Below are 18,075 nucleotides of genomic sequence, written 5' to 3'. Positions count from 1 at the left end.
CAGCAGAAACAAATGAAGAAAATGTAGAGAGGAGGGAGTGAAAAGATGCCAGGTCGGTAGGGAGTTTAGTTTTCTTCCATTTCCGCTCCGCTGCCCGGAGCTCTGTTCTGTGAGCTCGCAGTGAGTTATCAAGCCACGGAGCTGGAGGGGAGGACCGAGCCGGCCGGGAGGATAGGGGACAAGAGAGTCAAAGGATGCAGAAAGGGGAGGAGAGGAGGGTTGAGGAGGCAGAATCAGGAGATTGGAGGGAGAAGGATTGAGCAGAGGGAAGAGATGATAGGATGGAAGAGGAGAGAGTAGTGGGAGAGAGCGAGCGAAGGTTGCGGCGGCGCATTACCATCTGTGTAGGGGCAGAGTGAGTAGTGTGGGAGGAGAGCGAGAGAGAAAAGGAAACAAAGTAGTGGTCAGAGACTTGGAGGGGAGTTGCAGTGAGATTAGTAGAGGAGCAGCATCTAGTGAAGATGAGGTCAAGCGTATTGCCTGCCTTGTGAGTAGGGGGGGACGGTGAGAGGGTGAGGTCAAAAGAGGAGAGGAGTGGAAAGAAGGAGGCAGAGAGAAATGAGTCAAACGTGGACATAGGGAGGTTGAAATCCCCCAGAACTGTGAGGGGTGAGCCATCCTCAGGAAAGGAACTTATCAACTTATCAATAAACAAGGGCACGCTGTTCTGGTCTATTGAATAACTATCCTTGTTGTAATGTGACTGTTTGTAAGTTTGCCAAAGCTGCAAATCTGAAGAGATATTCGCTTTTTATCTGAATTAGTATTTGTCACGAAAGGACTTGCCTTACATAGTAGGGAACTCGTCGCTTGGCTTGAAGCTGTGAGCTCGAGCTCGAGCCAGCAATCACACTATTAGTTATAGCTTAGCTAGCATTCACCTGTCATACAATCGGCTACCAAGTTGTCTTTAAAGGAAAGTCAAGTAAGTAACCGTTATATACATATATACCTAGCTAGCGTTCTAGATGTATTTGTTTTGCGTGTTTCTCTTACCAACAACTTCATGGCGAATCCTTCCCATGTATCGAGAGTTTTCTCTTTGTACAAGAGGATTCTGCTGTTGCACGGGTTCCTGCCCATAGACTTGAGAGCGCTGGGAGACCAGTATGTGAAAGATGAATTCAGAAGGAACAAAACGGCGGCGCCCGAGGTTACTGTCTTCATGAGGGAATGTAAGTTGACAACAGTACAGAATCGCATATCATTGCAAGTGCACTGTCAATACATATAAAATGGTAGTTAATAAATGAAATGGGTAAGCACGTCCCGATACTTATGGTCATGCTAGCTCTTTCTTTGGATAGAGGATCTTTGAGGAGACGGGAGATTTAACCAATATTGTTGGTCACGTTATTATAGAAGAACGTGGCTTTTCAATCCCTCGCCGAACGATGGCAGTGTTTACCATAATTCCAGAGCCTTGACTGCACCTCTGATTCAAGATTTTATTTTTTATTTAACCTTTATTTAACTAGGCAAGTCAGTTAAGAACACATTCTTATTTACAATGACGGCATACCAAAAGGCCAAAGGCCTCCTGCGGGGACGGGGGCTGGGATTAAAAAATATATAATAAAAATATAGGACAAAACACACATCATGACAAGAGAGACCTAAGACAACAACATAGCATGGCATTAACACAACATGACAACACAGCATGGTAGCAACACAACATGACAACAACATGGTATCAACACAACATGGTAGCAGCACAAAACATGGTACAAACATTATTGGGCACAGACAACAGCACAAAGGGCAAGAAGGTAGAGACAACAATACATCACTCGAAGCAGCCAGAACAATCAGTAAGATTGTCTATGATTGAGTCTTTGAATGAAGAGATGGAGATAAAACTGTTCAGTTTGAGTGTTTTTTGCATCTTGTTCCAGTCGCTAGCTGCAGAGAACTGAACTCAAAAGATGAGCGACCCAGGGATGTGTGTGCTTTGGGGACCTTTAACAGAATGTGACTGGCAGAATGGGTGTTGTATGTGGAGGATGATGGTTGCAGTAGGTATCTCAAATAGGGGGAGTGAGGCCTAAGAGGGTTTTATAAATAAGCATCAACCAGTGGGTCTTGCATCGGGTATACAGAGATGACCAGTTTACATAGGCGTATAGAGTGCAGTGATGTGTCCTATAAGGAGCATTGGGGGATGTTGGAAGATAAGGCCTGGCTTGCAGTCCGCGTTCCAATTCATCCCAAAGGTGTTCGATGGGGTTGAGGTCAGGGCTCTGTGCAGGCCAGTCAAGTTCTTCCACACCGATCTCGACAAACCATTTCTGTATGGACCTCGCTTTGTGCATGGGGGCATTGTCATGCTGAAACATGCCTTCCCCAAACTGTTGCCACAATGTTTGAAGCACAGAATCGTCTAGAATGTAATTGTATGCTATAGCGTTAAGATTTCCCTTCACTGGAACTAAGGGGCCCAGACAATTATTCTTCCTCCACCAAACTTTACAGTTGGCAGTATGCATTGGGGCAGGTAACGTTCTCCTGCATCCGCCAAACCCAGATTTGTCCGTCGGACTGCCAGATGGTGAAGCGTGATTCATCACTCCAGAGAAGGCGTTTTCACTGCTCCAGAGCCAAATGGCGGCGAGCTTTATACCACTCCAGCCAACGCTTGGCATTGCGCTTGGTGATCTTAGGCTTGTGTGCGGCTGCTCGACAATGGAAACCCATTTCATGAAGCTCCCAACGAACAGTTCTTGTGCTGACGTTCCAGAGGCAGTTTGGAACTCAGTAGTGAGAGTTGCAACCGAGGACAGACGGCTTTTACGCGCTTACGTGCTTCAGTGCTCGGCAGTCCCGTTCTGTGAGCTTGTGTGGCCTACCACTTCGCGGCTGAGCTGTTGTTGCTCCTAGACATTTCCATCTTACAATAACAGCACTTACAGTTGACCGGGGCAGCTCTAGCAGGGCAGAAATTTGACGAACTGACTTGTTGGAAAGGTGGCATCCCATGACGGTGCTATGTTGAAAGTGACTGAGCTCTTCAGTACGGGCCATTCTACTGCCAATGTTTGTCTATGGAGATTGCATGGCTGTGTGCTCGATTTATACACCTGTCAGCAACGGGTGTGGCTGAAATATCCGAATCCACTCATTTGAAGGGGTTTTCGCATTTCTTTGTATATATAGTGTATATGCACATGATAGAATATTTCTTGGGCATTAATTACTATTTCTTACCAATTGAAAAGATGGGTTTTTCATGCAAGCAGTCGAGCGTGCATGTCACAGTCACACAATAGTAACATAACTTGAACTGCAACAAGATAATAGATTTTAGGCATTCACATCTTACATTTTTTAATGCATTTTGTCTTATTTTACTATTTAAAGAACCTTGCATTGTTATACATACCTTTTTTTTTTTTATTGGACATTTATGTCAGGAGGGCTTAAAGGGTACTGTAGCACAAAAAGCACTCCTTCTATACAGAATGTAAATGGCAATAAATAAATAGTGTTCAATAAGATCAATACTAATTTAGAATAATATTGTTGTCTGTAGTGTATATTTATACCCCAAACCATTAATTTCCAAATATTTTATGAGTAGACTTTGCTATTCTGTCTTTTTCATCATAAATCACTGTTGTTCCAATTAAGCCCAGTATGCTCCTATTAAGCCCAGTTTTCATTGAAACACGTGGGGATAGTGTGTTGATATCCCTAATATTCAATGAAAATGAGCATAAATATGTTTCTTTGTTCAGATATAAATTGATTAAAACACACAAAAACTACATTTATGCATATTATGTATCTAGCCATGGTGCCTTTACCAAGATTAAAAACAATTAGGAACCATTAGAAACCTCTGTACTCTCTCCAATACATTTGGAGTGGACAGGTAGTCTTTGATGCAGAGAGAGTAGAATAAGGTCAGGGTGAGGGATATCAGGGATAGAAGACCTACAAGTGATGGACAAAAATGCAAACAAATGAGGGATAAGAAAATGACTATTGGGCGACTAATCATGGAATTTTAGGTGGTGTCATATTGTTGTCCTTTGTTCATCCAGGTGATTCAGTTTTTTGGTCCACCACCTGTACCTTTGTAATACAACAGTTGAGAGGGAGATTTTAAACTGTCTTCACTCTTCAAGGTCATTCCATGTCATTTCAGCAAGCCATGACACCACCATCTCAGATTGTTCTGAAATCGTTTCTGTAGTTAGAAACAGCTAAGATTAGCATTCCTGCAACATTATTTTTATGAAATATAATTTGAGATATTAAGCTAATATTTAGCTCTCAAATCAATAAATATAGTACCTAACATAAAAATTGCCAAAGACTCCAGCCACCCTAGTCATAGACTGTTTTCTCTGCTACCGCACGGCAAGCGGTACCGGAGTGCCAAGTCTAGGTCCAAGAGGCTTCTAAACAGCTTCTACCCCCAAGCCATAAGACTCCTGAACATCTAATCAAATGGCTGGATTGCTGTCATACCTTGTCCATAAACTGCTTACAGGGTAAGGAAACCAATGTGTCATTTTGTAATTTGGGTGAACTATCCCTTTAAAATTGATGGGGTGAGGGATCTTTAAAAAATAATTCACCTAATAGCAGGAACAGCACAATCTAGTGGTCAGAACCTGGTAATATCAGGATGTAGGATTGGACATAAACCTAACAACTTCAATGACTAATTTCTCTGAACAGAAAAAAATAAATAAAACATCACCAAATTCACATTACATAGGATGAAGAAACTCTGAGCCGCAGCTCCATACTACTTGTCAGACATAGAGAACTTATACTGTATACTCGTTGTTGGGGTGGGATTGGTGTGTGGTGTGGGGGGTCCGTGGGTGGCTTTTGACCATTTCTTTGGATTCCTTATGTCTAACTCATTGTTAGAAAAACGCTTGGTCCAAGTCGGATGTTGGGTACTATATTTATTGAATATTATATGAATCCTATAAATTAAAATGGCCAATTTGAGTGCAATCAATTAGCGGAATTTTTCAGAGATCAAATTATATTTCAACCAAATAATGTTGCAGGAATTTTAATTGTATCTGTTTCTAACAACATATACAATTTCAGAACAATCTGAGATGGTGGGTGTCAAAATTATCTTTCTTGTGCTTTTTGAGTGGAACGACCCTTTAGGAAGACAAGTTGAACTAATTAACAAGAATAGCAGTACAGCAAATGTGAATCAGCTTTCAGATAATTCTTTAAAAGTTGTGTGTCTTATGGACTTTGTGCATGGCTTCTTATCCACAAAGGGCCAGTGTGGGTGCAGGTTTGTGTTCTAACCAAGCAATAACACACCTGATTCAACTAATCATGTCTTGATTGAAGTCTATGATTAGGTGAATTAGGTGTGTACTGGTTGGTAAGAACAAAAGCCCACATTGATCTCTGGATATGATTGAACACCCCCTTTTATGAGTGCTACTTTAGGGGAGACTAATATAATTTTACATAAGAAATGTCCGTTTGTAGGTTTAGAACATTTGAAAATTAATTAAAATGGATTATTTAAGAGGTGGGATTATTTGGAACACCCATGGGCTAAAAGGTTACATTCGGTACCCATTTAAGCCCAGTTCCGACTTTTCACATATTTTATCCAAAAACATCTAAGTAAAGTCATAAAACTTCACATTAGAGATTAATCTTTCATTTTATCTCCACTTTTCTTACAAAAATTAGGGCAGTATATTTTTGAAATGTCTAAACTTAGATTTCGGTGGGCTTAATAGGTACAGTTGAAGTCGGAAGTTTACATACACTTAGGTTGGAGTCATTAAAACTAGTTTTTCAACCACTCCACAAATTTCTTGTTAACAAACTATCATTTTGGCAAGTCGGTTAGGACATCTACTTTGTGCATGACACAAGTAATTTTTCAAACAATTATTTACGGACAGATTATTTCACTTATAATTCACTGTATCACAATTCCAGTGGGTCAGACGTTTACATACACTAAGTTGACTGTGCCTTTAAACAGCTTGGAAAATTCCAGAAAATGATGTCATGGCTTTAGAAGCTTCTGATAGGCTAATTGACATCATTTGAGTCAATTGGAGGTGTACCTGTGGATGTATTTCAAGGCCTACCTTCAAACTCAGTGCCTCTTTGCTTGACATTATGGGAAAATCAAAAGAAATCAGCCTAGACCTCAGAAAAAAATGTGTAGACCTCCAAGTCTGGTTCATCCTTGGGAGCAATTTCCAAACGCATGAAGGTACCATGTTCATCTGTACAAACAATAGTACTCAAGTATAAACACCATGGGACCACGCAGCCGCAATACCACTCAGGAAAGAGACGCGTTCTGTCTCCTAGAGATGAACGTACTTTGGTGCGAAAAGTGCAAATCAATCCCAGAACAACAGCAAAGGACCTTGTGAAGATGCTGGTGGAAACAGGTACAAAAGTATCTATATCCACAGTAAAACGAGTCCTATATCGACATAACCTGAAAGGCCGATCAGCAAGGAAGAAGCCACTGCTCCAAAACCGCCATAAAAAAGACAGACTATGGTTTGCAACTGCACATGGGGACAAAGATCGTACTTTTTGGAGAAATGTCCTCTGGTCTGATGAAACAAACAGAACTGTTTGGCCATAATGACCATCGTTATGTTTGGAGGAAAAAGGGGGTTCCTTGCAAGCCGAAGAACACCATCCCAACGGTGAAGCACAGGGGTGGCAGCATCATGCTGTGGGGGTGCTTCGCTCCAGGAGGGCCTGGTGCACTTAACAAAATAGATGGCATCATGAGGAAGGAAAATTATGTGGATATATTTAAGTAACATCTCAAGACATCAGTCAGGAAGTTTAAAGCTTGGTTGCAAATGGGTCTTCCAAATGGAAAATGACCCTAAGCATACTTCCAAAGTTGTGGCAAAATGGCTTAAGGACAACAAAGTTAAGGTATTGGAGTGGCCATCACAAAGCCCTGACCTCAATCCTATAGAACATTTGTGGGCAGAACTGAAAAAGCGTGTGCGAGCGAGGCCTACAAACCTGACTCAGTTACACCAACTCTGTCAGGAGGAATGGGCCAAAATTCACCCAACTTAGTGTGGGAAGCTTGTGGAAGGCTACCTGAAACGTTTGACCCAAGTTAAACAATTTAAAGGCAATGCTACCAAATACTAATTGAGTGTATGTAAACTTCTGACCCACTGGGAATGTGATGAAAGAAATAAAAGCTGAAATAAATAATTCTCTCTACTATTATTCTGATATTTCACATTCTTAAAATAAAGTGGTGATCCTAACTGACCTAAGACAGGGACTTTTTACTAGGATTAAATGTCAGGAATTGTGAAAACTGAGTTTAAATGTATTTGGCTAAGTGAGGGAAAAAAGTATTTGATCCCCTGCTGATTTTGTACGTTTGCCCACTGACAAAGAAATGCTCAGTCTATAATTTTAATGGTAGGTTTATTTGAACAGGTAGAGACAGAATAACAACAACAAAATCCAGAAAAACACATGTCAAAAATGTTATTAATTGATTTGCATTTTAATGAGGGAAATAAGTATTTGACCCCTCTGCAAAACATGACTTAGTACTTGGTGGCAAAACCCTTGTTGGCAATCACAGAGGTCAGACGTTTCTTGTAGTTGGCCACCAGGTTTGCACACATCTTAGGAGGGATTTTGTCCCACTCCTCTTTGCAGATCTTCTCCAAGTCATTAAGGTTTCGAGCCTGATGTTTGGCAACTCAAACCTTCAGCTCCCTCCACAGTTTTTCTATGGGATTAAGGTCTGGAGACTGGCTAGGCCACTCCAGGACCTTAATGTGCTTCTTCTTGAGCCACTCCTTTGTTGCCTTGGCCGTGTGTTTTGGGTCATTGTCATGCTGGAATACCCATCCACGCCCCATTTTCAATGCCCTGGCTGAGGGAAGGAGGTTCTCACCCAAGATTTGACGGTACATGGCCCCGTCCATCGTCCCTTTGATGCAGTGAAGTTGTCCTGTCCCCTTAGCAGAAAAACACCCCCAAAGCATAATGTTTCCACCTCCATGTTTGACGGTGGGGATGGTGTTCTTGGTGTCATAGGCAGCATTCCTCCTCCTCCAAACACGGCGAGTTGAGTTGATGCCAAAGAGCTCGATTTTGGTCTCATCTGACCACAACACTTTCACCCAGTTCTCCTCTGAATCATTCAGATTTTCATTGGCAAACTTCAGATGGGCATGTATATGTGCTTTCTTGAGCAGGGGGACCTTGCGGGCACTGCAGGATTTCAGTCCTTCACGGCGTAGTGTGTTACCTATTGTTTTCTTGGTGACTATGGTCCCAGCTGCCTTGAGATTATTGACAAGATCCTCCCGTGTAGTTCTGGGCTGATTCCTCACCGTTCTCATGATCATTGCAACTCCACGAGGTGAGATCTTGCATGGCGCCCCAGGCAGAGGGAGATTGACAGTTCTTTTGTGTTTCTTCCATTTGCAAATAATCGCACCAACTGTTGTCACCTTCTCACCAAGCTGCTTGGCGATGGTCTTGGCCATGGTGGAGAGTTTGAAATCTGATTGATTCTCAGCTCGTTACCTGTATAAGAGACACCTGGGAGCCAGAAATCTTTCTGATTGAGAGGGGGTCAAATACTTATTTCCCTCATTAAAATGCAAATCAATTTCTAACATTTTTTACATGCGTTTTTCTGGATTAATTTGTTGTTATTCTGTCTCTCACTGTTCAAATAAACCTACCATTAAAATTATAGACTGATCATTTCTTTGTCAGTGGGCAAATGTACAAAATCAGCAGGGGATCAAATACTTTTTTCCCTCACTGTATGTAAACTTCCGACTTTAACTGTATACATACCCTAATTCAAGTTCAGTTAATGACATTATAAACCTTTGTTGAAAACTGAGGAACATTTTCAATTAATAAATTGAAGTTCCAAATGTTCTCTGCTTTTCTTTTCAGAGACATACTACTCATTTCAACAGCATAGTTACAGTGGGGGAAAAAAGTATTTAGTCAGCCACCAATTGTGCAAGTTCTCCCACTTAAAAAGATGAGAGGCCTGTAATTTTCATCATAGTTACACGTCAACTATGACAGACAAAATGAGAAAAGAAAATCCAGAAAATCACATTGTAGGATTTTTAATGAATTTATTTGCAAATTATGGTGGTAAATAAGTATTTGGTTAATAACAAAAGTTTCTCAATACTTTGTTATATACCCTTTGTTGGCAATGACACAGGTCAAACGTTTTCTGTAAGTCTTCACAAGGTTTTCACACACTGTTGCTGGTATTTTGGCCCATTCCTCCATGCAGATCTCCTCTAGAGCAGTGATGTTTTGGGGCTGTCGCTGGGCAACACGGACTTTCAAGTCCCTCCAAAGATTTTCTATGGGGTTGAGATCTGGAGACTTGCTAGGCCACTCCAGGACCTTGAAATGCTTCTTACGAAGCCACTCCTTCGTTGCCCGGGCAGTGTGTTTGGGATCATTGTCATGCTGAAAGACCCAGCCACGTTTCATCTTCAATGCCCTTGCTGATGGAAGGAGGTTTTCACTCAAAATCTCACGATACATGGCCCCATTCATTCTTTCCTTTACACGGATCAGTCGTCCTGGTCCCTTTGCAGAAAAACAGCCCCAAAGCATGATGTTTCCACCCCCATGCTTCACAGTATGTATGGTGTTCTTTGGATGCAACTCAGCATTCTTTCTCCTCCAAACACAACAAGTTTAGTTTTTACTAAAAAGTTATATTTTGGTTTCATCTGACCATATGACATTCTCCCAATCCTCTTCTGGATCATCCAAATGCACTCTAGCAAACTTCAGACGGGCCTGGACATGTACTGGCTTAAGCAGGGGGACACGTCTGGCACTGCAGGATTTGAGTCCCTGGCGGCGTAGTGTGTTACTGATGGTAGGCTTTGTTACTTTGGTCCCAGCTCTCTGCAGGTCATTCACTAGGTCCCCCGTGTGGTTCTGGGATTTTTGCTCACCGTTCTTGTGATCATTTTGACCCCACGGGGTGAGATCTTGTGTGGAGCCCCAGATCGAGGGAGATTATCAGTGGTCTTGTATGTCTTCCATTTCCTAATAATTGCTCCCACAGTTGATTTCTTCAAACCAAGCTGCTTACCTATTGCAGATTCAGTCTTCCCAGCCTGGTGCAGGTCTACAATTTTGTTTCTGGTGTCCTTTGACAGCTCTTTGGTCTTGGCCATAGTGGAGTTTGGAGTGTGACTGTTTGAGGTTGTGGACAGGTGTCTTTTATACTGATAACAAGTTCAAACAGGTGCCATTAATACAGGTAACAAGTGGAGGACAGAGGAGCCTCTTAAAGAAGAAGTTACAGGTCTGTGAGAGCCAGAAATCTTGCTTGTTTGTAGGTGACCAAATACTTATTTTCCACCATAATTTGCAAATAAATTCATAAAAAATCCTACAATGTGATTTTCTGGATTTTTTTTTCTCAATTTGTCTGTCATAGTTGACGTGTACCTATGATGGAAATTACAGGCCTCTCTCATCTATTTAAGTGGGAGAACTTGCACAATTGGTGGCTGACTAAATACTTTTTTTCCCCACTGTAAGATATCCAGTCAACCAAAGATGAAAACTACACTGATATTCAAATGGAACATTACTAACACACACACAGGTTCCCAGGTTCACTCGGTCTTCGTTGAGTGGAGCATGACAAATTAAGTGATGAGAATCATCAGAGCAACTTTCCCCATACCAATCTGCCATATGTACACACACCAGAGGCTTCGATGCATTTCATCTGCCAAGCCTCCTTTGTGCTACTTCTCAGAGGTGGTTCAAAGTCCTCTTAAGATGTTGGGTCTCAAAAACAATCATGAAGCATGATGTTAGATACACACAAACAAACAAAAGCATCATTACTTTTGCGATACGTGTTTTTGGTGTCATGTGCATTAGTAGCACTATTTCTAACTTAATTTACTGGCAAATGAATGGAGTGTAACACACAGATGGTGCTGTCTGACAGTGGCATTCTGGACTGAGACTAGACTACTTATTCTGCCATTCAATATGGGTCTTTTTGGATTCTGCAAGTAAAATGACTTCACAGGCAGACTGGCATAAGCCTGTGTCCTGATAGCCTCCAAGGATTTATTTATCAAACCATTTATTCCTTTATGTATTATTTATCCAACCAATAATGATTATGTATCTCCTTTGTGATACAGAAGGTCATAATGAATTATGAATTATTCATGAATTAATCATAATTGATAGGATTGATATAGCCTTGTGATTTTCTACCAGGTGCTCAATATGCTTCACATATGGGGGTAAACTGAACCCAGATATGGCCCAGTTTGTGTTACTATGACTGTCTGTGAGGAACCTACAGAGAGTGTTTTTCCAGTGTAATGATGAATTAGAGAGGAAGGGAATCCATCCACCTGCAGTAATGCGTCTAATGAAGTGGTGATGGGATGGCAGCTGGATGCCAGAGCAGAGAGTCCTTTTGTCTTTGATGACGGCGGAGAATAGGAATCCATGGGGGATGGAGCTGCTGTTTAATAATCTATTCTCTTCTCTTCTCTTCTCCTTCTCTTCTCCTTTATTCTCTTCTCCGTCTCTTCTCCTTCTCTCCTGGCTCTATACAAGTCTCTCCATTACTTGCTGTTGTCTTGGTCCAGTTGCTCTTGGGAAAGATAATTACCTTGGTGAAATAAATGGTTAAAAAAAATCTATAGAAATGGCTTGGGTTTGTCTTTAGGCCTAGGCTATATCATGAGTCATGACTCACCACGTTCCCCACTCCCCATTACTGCAGCTCTACATGTGCAGTGTGAACAGCGGGCATTGCTCCTTGACATGGTATGTGTTATGGACGGAACGATACCAGTATAAATCAAATCAAATCCATTTTTATTGGTCACATACACGTGTTTAGCAGATGTTAGTGCAGGTGTAGCAAAATGCTTGTTTTCCTAGCTCCAACAGTGCAGTAATATCTAACAAGTAATATCTAACAATTTCACAACATATACCCAATACACATAAATCTAAGTAAAGCAATGGAATTAAGAATATATAAATAAATATATGGACGAGCAATGTCAGAGCGGCAAAGTGGATAGCGATACTCGTTAGTATCGTGGCAAGGAAACAAAACACAAAGCAGATTTTACTTCTTTAGGAAAACAGCCCTAATGTTGAAAACAAACATCATTATGTTCTCATCCAGAGTCACATTTATTTATTTTCCAAGCTATACACACTATTTTACATACAGCAGGTTTTTAAAGGACCAAAGAGTTTGTTCTGCTTCATGCATGGAAAAAAATTGCGATACTGGTATTGTCACATCCCTACCAACCTTGATATGTTGCAGTGAAAATATACAGTGGGAAGTGGGACCAAAGAAAGACACAGAAATGAAAAATGATTACCAAAATGTTTTCTAGCTGTGAACATTGGACAATGACCATAGGAGTTATAGGAGAAGAGAGTGGTTTGGAATGTACACAGATTTTACAAGGAGCACATGTGCCCCCGAGGAAGGAATAGTGTTTTAATGATAAGAAATGACTAAAAGTTCAATAATAAAATGATTTTGGCGTGTTCCACAATATACCCTCAAATATTTAAGTAATTTAGTTGTGATAATGTTCAGCTGCCCCTTTAAGGGCGGGGGAGTTGCCGTGATAATAGTGAAACTCGTCTGTCTCTGAGTGAGACTGAATCTACATTGTATCTTCGCTTGCACTTGCAGCAAACCCAAGCTAACATTGAAAAGTAACCTAGCGTGTGAACAAAACAATATAAATAGCCAAGAAACACAAGGACAGTCACGCTTTAGTAGACTTTCCAGTAAATTAGACCAACTTCTATGCCTGTGCTGTGGGGTGAGCTTCTAAAAATGAATCTTTCAGCACTTCACTTAGGCCTACAGTGCACGCACAGCATAGAGTTAGGTTTCCATCCAATTGGTGACAGATTTTCATGCAAATATTATAAAATATGCATAAAAACAATATGTGCATTTCCCACCAGAGATGTGTTTCCATATCAAATTGACTTGTTGTGGATAAAAGGTTATGCGTGATGACGTAGTGCACATAAAACTACCTTTTGCGGTTAAATTCCATGTACTGATTCAAAGATACAAGTTAAATGGGTTTCCATCGCATTTTCAAGTCTACTGATGGTTTTCTCACCAATAATTTTGCGTTATATAGCGAGTGCGCAGATTGTGGCTAGATAATTTTGTGTTTTGTTGATGGTGGCGGAAAACGCTGTCTCAGGCGCCGTTCCAGAATCTCTCATAAGTGTTCAATTGGGTTGAGATCTGGTGACTGAGACGGCCATGGCATATTGATAACATCGTTTTCGTGCTCATTAAACCATTCAGTGACCACTCGAGCCGTGTGGATGGGGGCATTGTCATCCTATGGGGGCATAGCCATGGTAGCTAAAATAATGGCATGCCCAATTCGTATCATATGTTACGAATCCAATTTGTACAATTTACAATTTTGCTATACATTTTACTCGCACGTGCTCATATTTTACTTTTGCAGTTCGCACACGTCTATTTTTAGTCGCAAATGCGATTAAAATGGTCGCACTGTAGAGCCCTGATGTAACCAATGTACCAGAACGTAAATTCATTCAGGTTCAGAATCTCTCTCTCTCTCTCTCTCTCTCCTTCTTCCCTCTCTCTCTCCTTCCCTCTCACTCTCCTTCTTCCCTTTCTCTCTCCGGTGAATCACTGCTCCCTCCCTCCATCCAAGCTGCCTCTGAGAAGTGCAGAAGGGTGGCAGGCAGAGCCCAAAGAACAGATGAGGAGAGAGAATCCTAAATGTGATTACACACACTGAGAGACACGCGCACACATTATTTCTCTCTCACACACACACACACACAGCCTCCTAACCTGATTACAAGCTCTACGTGTTCATTCTGATCCAGTTACACAGGATCCCGTGGAACAGAGGGGGGAGAGAGACACCACAGAAGCAAGGACCAGGCCTGCTTAATACGGCCAGTATGGTAGGGACTGGGGAGACTGAGACTGAGACGGAGGAATAGGAATTACCTTGACTATGACCAAGAGATGCAGAGTAAGGGAGAGAGAGAGAGATGTGCGTTTCATTAGTTGATTGGCAGCCAACCATCTGTTTGAGTCGTGTCAAGTGTCAGAGGGATGTTTGGACCTCAAAGTAACATATTCTTCATATCCAACCCCCAATTGTAAGGGCAGCACCAACCAAAGCTACCCTAGCAAGACTAGGGAATACTTTACGCAAATTGCTTTGGAGCAAATCCAGTCAGACTAGAGAAAATAGGTTTACTGAAGAGAGGAGTTAAAAATGTACACAGACTGTCTGTTGTTCAAAATTTACCCTGAGAAAGTAGAATCGATAGGATATCAGCTTTATACTAAATTTCCAACACATTTCTGTTACCAATGGACAAATAAAGTTGTACTGTACTGTAACCTTGAGAAAGTGATTTCTGCATAACAGCTAAAAGGTTTCCAAAGAAGTGAGAATTTGACATTGAAATGTGTGTCCCGGGTCTTCACGACAACCCCAAAGTGTTCTTACTAGTGACTCCAGCACACGACTGCTCTCCTATGTCCAAGAAATATGACCCCTTGGCCAACACTCAAAATAATTCCATTATGTACAAGACAGGAGAAAGCCTTTTAGGCAAATGGCCTGTTATTTCTTTAAATTGAACCACTTCCAAAACCTTACGATGTTTTTGTGAATGGCTCGATGTGAGGTCGTAACATTTGTTCCAACTCCAGACAGGGATTTTCATTTAATTTTTTGTTTGAATGAAAATGGATGTTGTGTTTGCTCTATGTCTCCTTGTTGTTGTGATTCATAAGTGGTCTTGGCAGGTCTGTCTGGCCAGGGTCAAATGACACACTGTTTCCTGATGTTGTCTTGGACATGGTCCAGCGGAGATGATACTAGCTTGATGGACATCATCTGTCCCAGTATCATAGCAAGGAGGATACAAGGGAAAAGGAATCATTGAAATGGAATTGATTACTATTCTGTTACCTGTATTTGCCATACAGTGCACTCCACGGTTATAGTGATCAACTGCTTATATTGATGTGGTTGACCTGCACAAATGTGTTAACTCTGCAGAGTGCACTCACTGCACTGAATTAGTTAAGTGGTTTGGTCCTCTTTATGCAGTAATGTGTGCTTAGAGAGCTGAAAGTGAGAGAGCGTACTCTGAAGGGTTGACATTTTAGACAATAAAAATGGATTCTGGTCACCCATATCTCTTATAGTCAGCCTCAGCCCTAGACTCTTGCCTTGCCTGCTATTGTACAATGTAGTGTGACAGACTGGCATGTTGGATGGCATCATTGAGTTGTAAAAGTATTAGCTGCTAGCCCTGAACAGTTTTGAACCACAAGTCAATCTCCATTTCTGACCAGGTCTGACTGGCTGCGTTGCAGGTCAGGTGTGGGATATGACCTCTATTAGCCCTTTAAATGAGCTCGGATCATCCGCCAGTGACCCCTGTAGTGTCCGTGTCAAATCCCATGATAGGTCCAGGAACTCCCGAGATAATAACCAGGGAAGACTCCACGGGACTCCCTTATACCCAATCAACCTTATTGAATAGATTCATGCTATAGAATGGATTGATTCATGCAGTGAGGGTGGTAAAGCAGTCCAATGATTTTTGTCTATAGACTGGAGATATGTGCTTTCCATATTGATGTGATATATTTAAGCAATAAGGCCCGAGGGGGTGTGGTATATGGCCAATATACCACGGCTAAGGGCTGTTCTTAGGCACGACGCATCGCGGTGTGCCTGGACACAGCCCTTAGCCGTGGTATATTGGCCGTATGCCACAAACCCCTGAGGTGCCTTATTGCTATTATAAACTGGTTACCAACATAATTAGAGCAGTAAAAATAAATGTTTTGTCATATCCGTTGTATACGGTCTGATATACCACGGCTGTCAGTCAATCAGCATTCAGGGCTCGAACCACCCAGTTTATTATCATACATTACCTATCTGTTGTATTTCCTAATTAATTCAATGGAATTGACTATTGAAAATCCTCTGTAGGCATAGGTTTGCCAGAGTAATGGATTCACTGAAGGGGAATGGAATGGTGAGTTCTTTGATATGTCTAAAGTAGTGGTTCTCTGGGTGTACCTGGCCTATCCACACGGGGTACTTAGGAAGACATAAACCAATTGAACATTTGCACATCAGGGGGTACTTTGAGCATGTGATTAGGGGTACAGTACAGTAACCAGGAACCACTAGTATACAGATGGATAGATTAACACTTAATTGATCCCCATAGGGAATGTCATTGTGTTAATTATCCTTTTATTTCTCCTCTGTGTAGAACTACAGCGACATCAAGAACTGTGTCTAAATGTTCCTTCTCTCTCTCTGTCTCTCCTCTAGAACTACCGTGACACCTTGCTGACTCAGGTGCTGGAGTCTGTGTGAAGAAGGTGGAGTTTGGAGCAGAGCTGTCGGAGGGGGATCTCAATCTGTTCCAGGACGAGCAGGTGGGACAGCTGGATGAGCTGATGCTGGAGTCCACCAAGCCCAACAGACAGTTCGACATCCAGGAGGACGGGTTCAAGAAGTGAAGGAGTAGATGGGATACTACCATAGTGAACAGAGAGGGAGGTGGTGCATCTCAATAGTTTAAAGTGGCTCTCTTTCCTTGTCTCCTCTCCTTCATCTACTCTGATTTTTCATTGAACCTGTATTTTTACAGGACAGGTTAGTCTCATTTAGTCACTTATTCAAGAGAGACGTTTTATTTCACATAGTGGACACCCCACAGATATGTCCAATTCATCAGTGCAGATTAAGGAAAGTTGATGAGGAAGGAAGACACTTTAGACCAGGGGTTGGCAACATACGGCCAAAACCGGCCCGCAATGTATATGTTTTATTTCTCAAAGTTTTTAGTTAAGTTTTAAGGATTTTAGTTTTCTGTGAGAAAAGACTAGAATTACCAGGAATTCAGCTAAAATGTATTTTAATTCAGGAAATCTGTTCACCAAGTATTCCCACAAATATAAGAGAGACATACACTACAGGTCAAAAGTTTTAGAACACCTACTCATTCAAGGGTTTTTCTTTATTTTTACTATTTTCTACATTGTAGAATGATAGTTAAGACATCAAAACTATATAATAACACATATGGAACTCTTGAAGGAGTTCCCACATATGCTGAGCACTGCTTTTCCTTCACTCTGCGGTCCGACTCATCCCAAACCATCTCTATTTGGTTGAGGTCAGGGGATTGTGGAGGCCAGGTCATCTGATGCAGCACTCCATCACTCTCCTTGGTCAAATAGCCCTTACACAGCCTGGAGGTGTGTTGGGTCATTGTCCTGTTGAAAAACAAATGATAGTCCCACCAAGCCCAAACCAGATGGGATTGCGTATCTCTGCAGAATGCTGTGGTAGCCATGCTGGTTAAAAGTGCCTGGAATTCTAAATAAATCACAGACAGTGTCACCAGCAAAGCACCCCCACACCATAACACCCCCTCCTCCATGCTTTACGGTGGGAAATACACATACGGAGATCATCCGTTTACTTACACCGCGTCTCACAAAGACACGGTGGTTGGAACCAGACCAAAGGACACATTTTCACCGGTCTAATGTCCATTGCTTGTGTTTCTTGGCCCAAGCAAGTCTTCTTCTTATTGGTGTCCTTTTAGTAGTGGTTTCTTTGCAGCAATTCGACCATGAAGGCCTGATTCACACAGTCTCCTCTGAACAGTTGATGTTGAGATGTGTCTGTTACTTGAACTCTGTGAAGCATTTATTTGGGCTGCAATTTCTGAGGCTGGTAACTCTAATGAACTTATCCTCTGCAGCAGAGGTAACTCTGGGTCTTCCATTCCTGTGGTGGTCCTCATGAGAGCCAGTTTCATCATAGAGCTTGATGGTTTTTGCGACTGCGCTTGAAGAAACTTTCAAAGTTCTTGAAATGTTCGTATTGACTGAGCTTCATGTCTTAAAGTAATGATGGACTGTCGTTTCTCTTTGCTTATTTGAGCTTTCCAGGTGACTACCTC

At 41.7% G+C, this 18,075-nt stretch overlaps 1 pseudogene; it reads left to right on the top strand.

Annotated features, from left to right (window-relative positions):
* The first annotated feature begins 652 nt into the window (after positions 1-652).
* LOC121585617 lies at positions 653-17,079 on the top strand (annotated as a pseudogene).
* Positions 17,080-18,075: the final 996 nt, after the last annotated feature.

Source organism: Coregonus clupeaformis, chromosome 17 (genome assembly GCF_020615455.1).
Source record: "Coregonus clupeaformis isolate EN_2021a chromosome 17, ASM2061545v1, whole genome shotgun sequence".
NCBI lineage: Eukaryota > Metazoa > Chordata > Actinopteri > Salmoniformes > Salmonidae > Coregonus > Coregonus clupeaformis.
The sequence above is the reverse complement of the archived record's forward strand: the minus strand, read 5'-3'. Positions and strand labels throughout refer to the sequence as shown.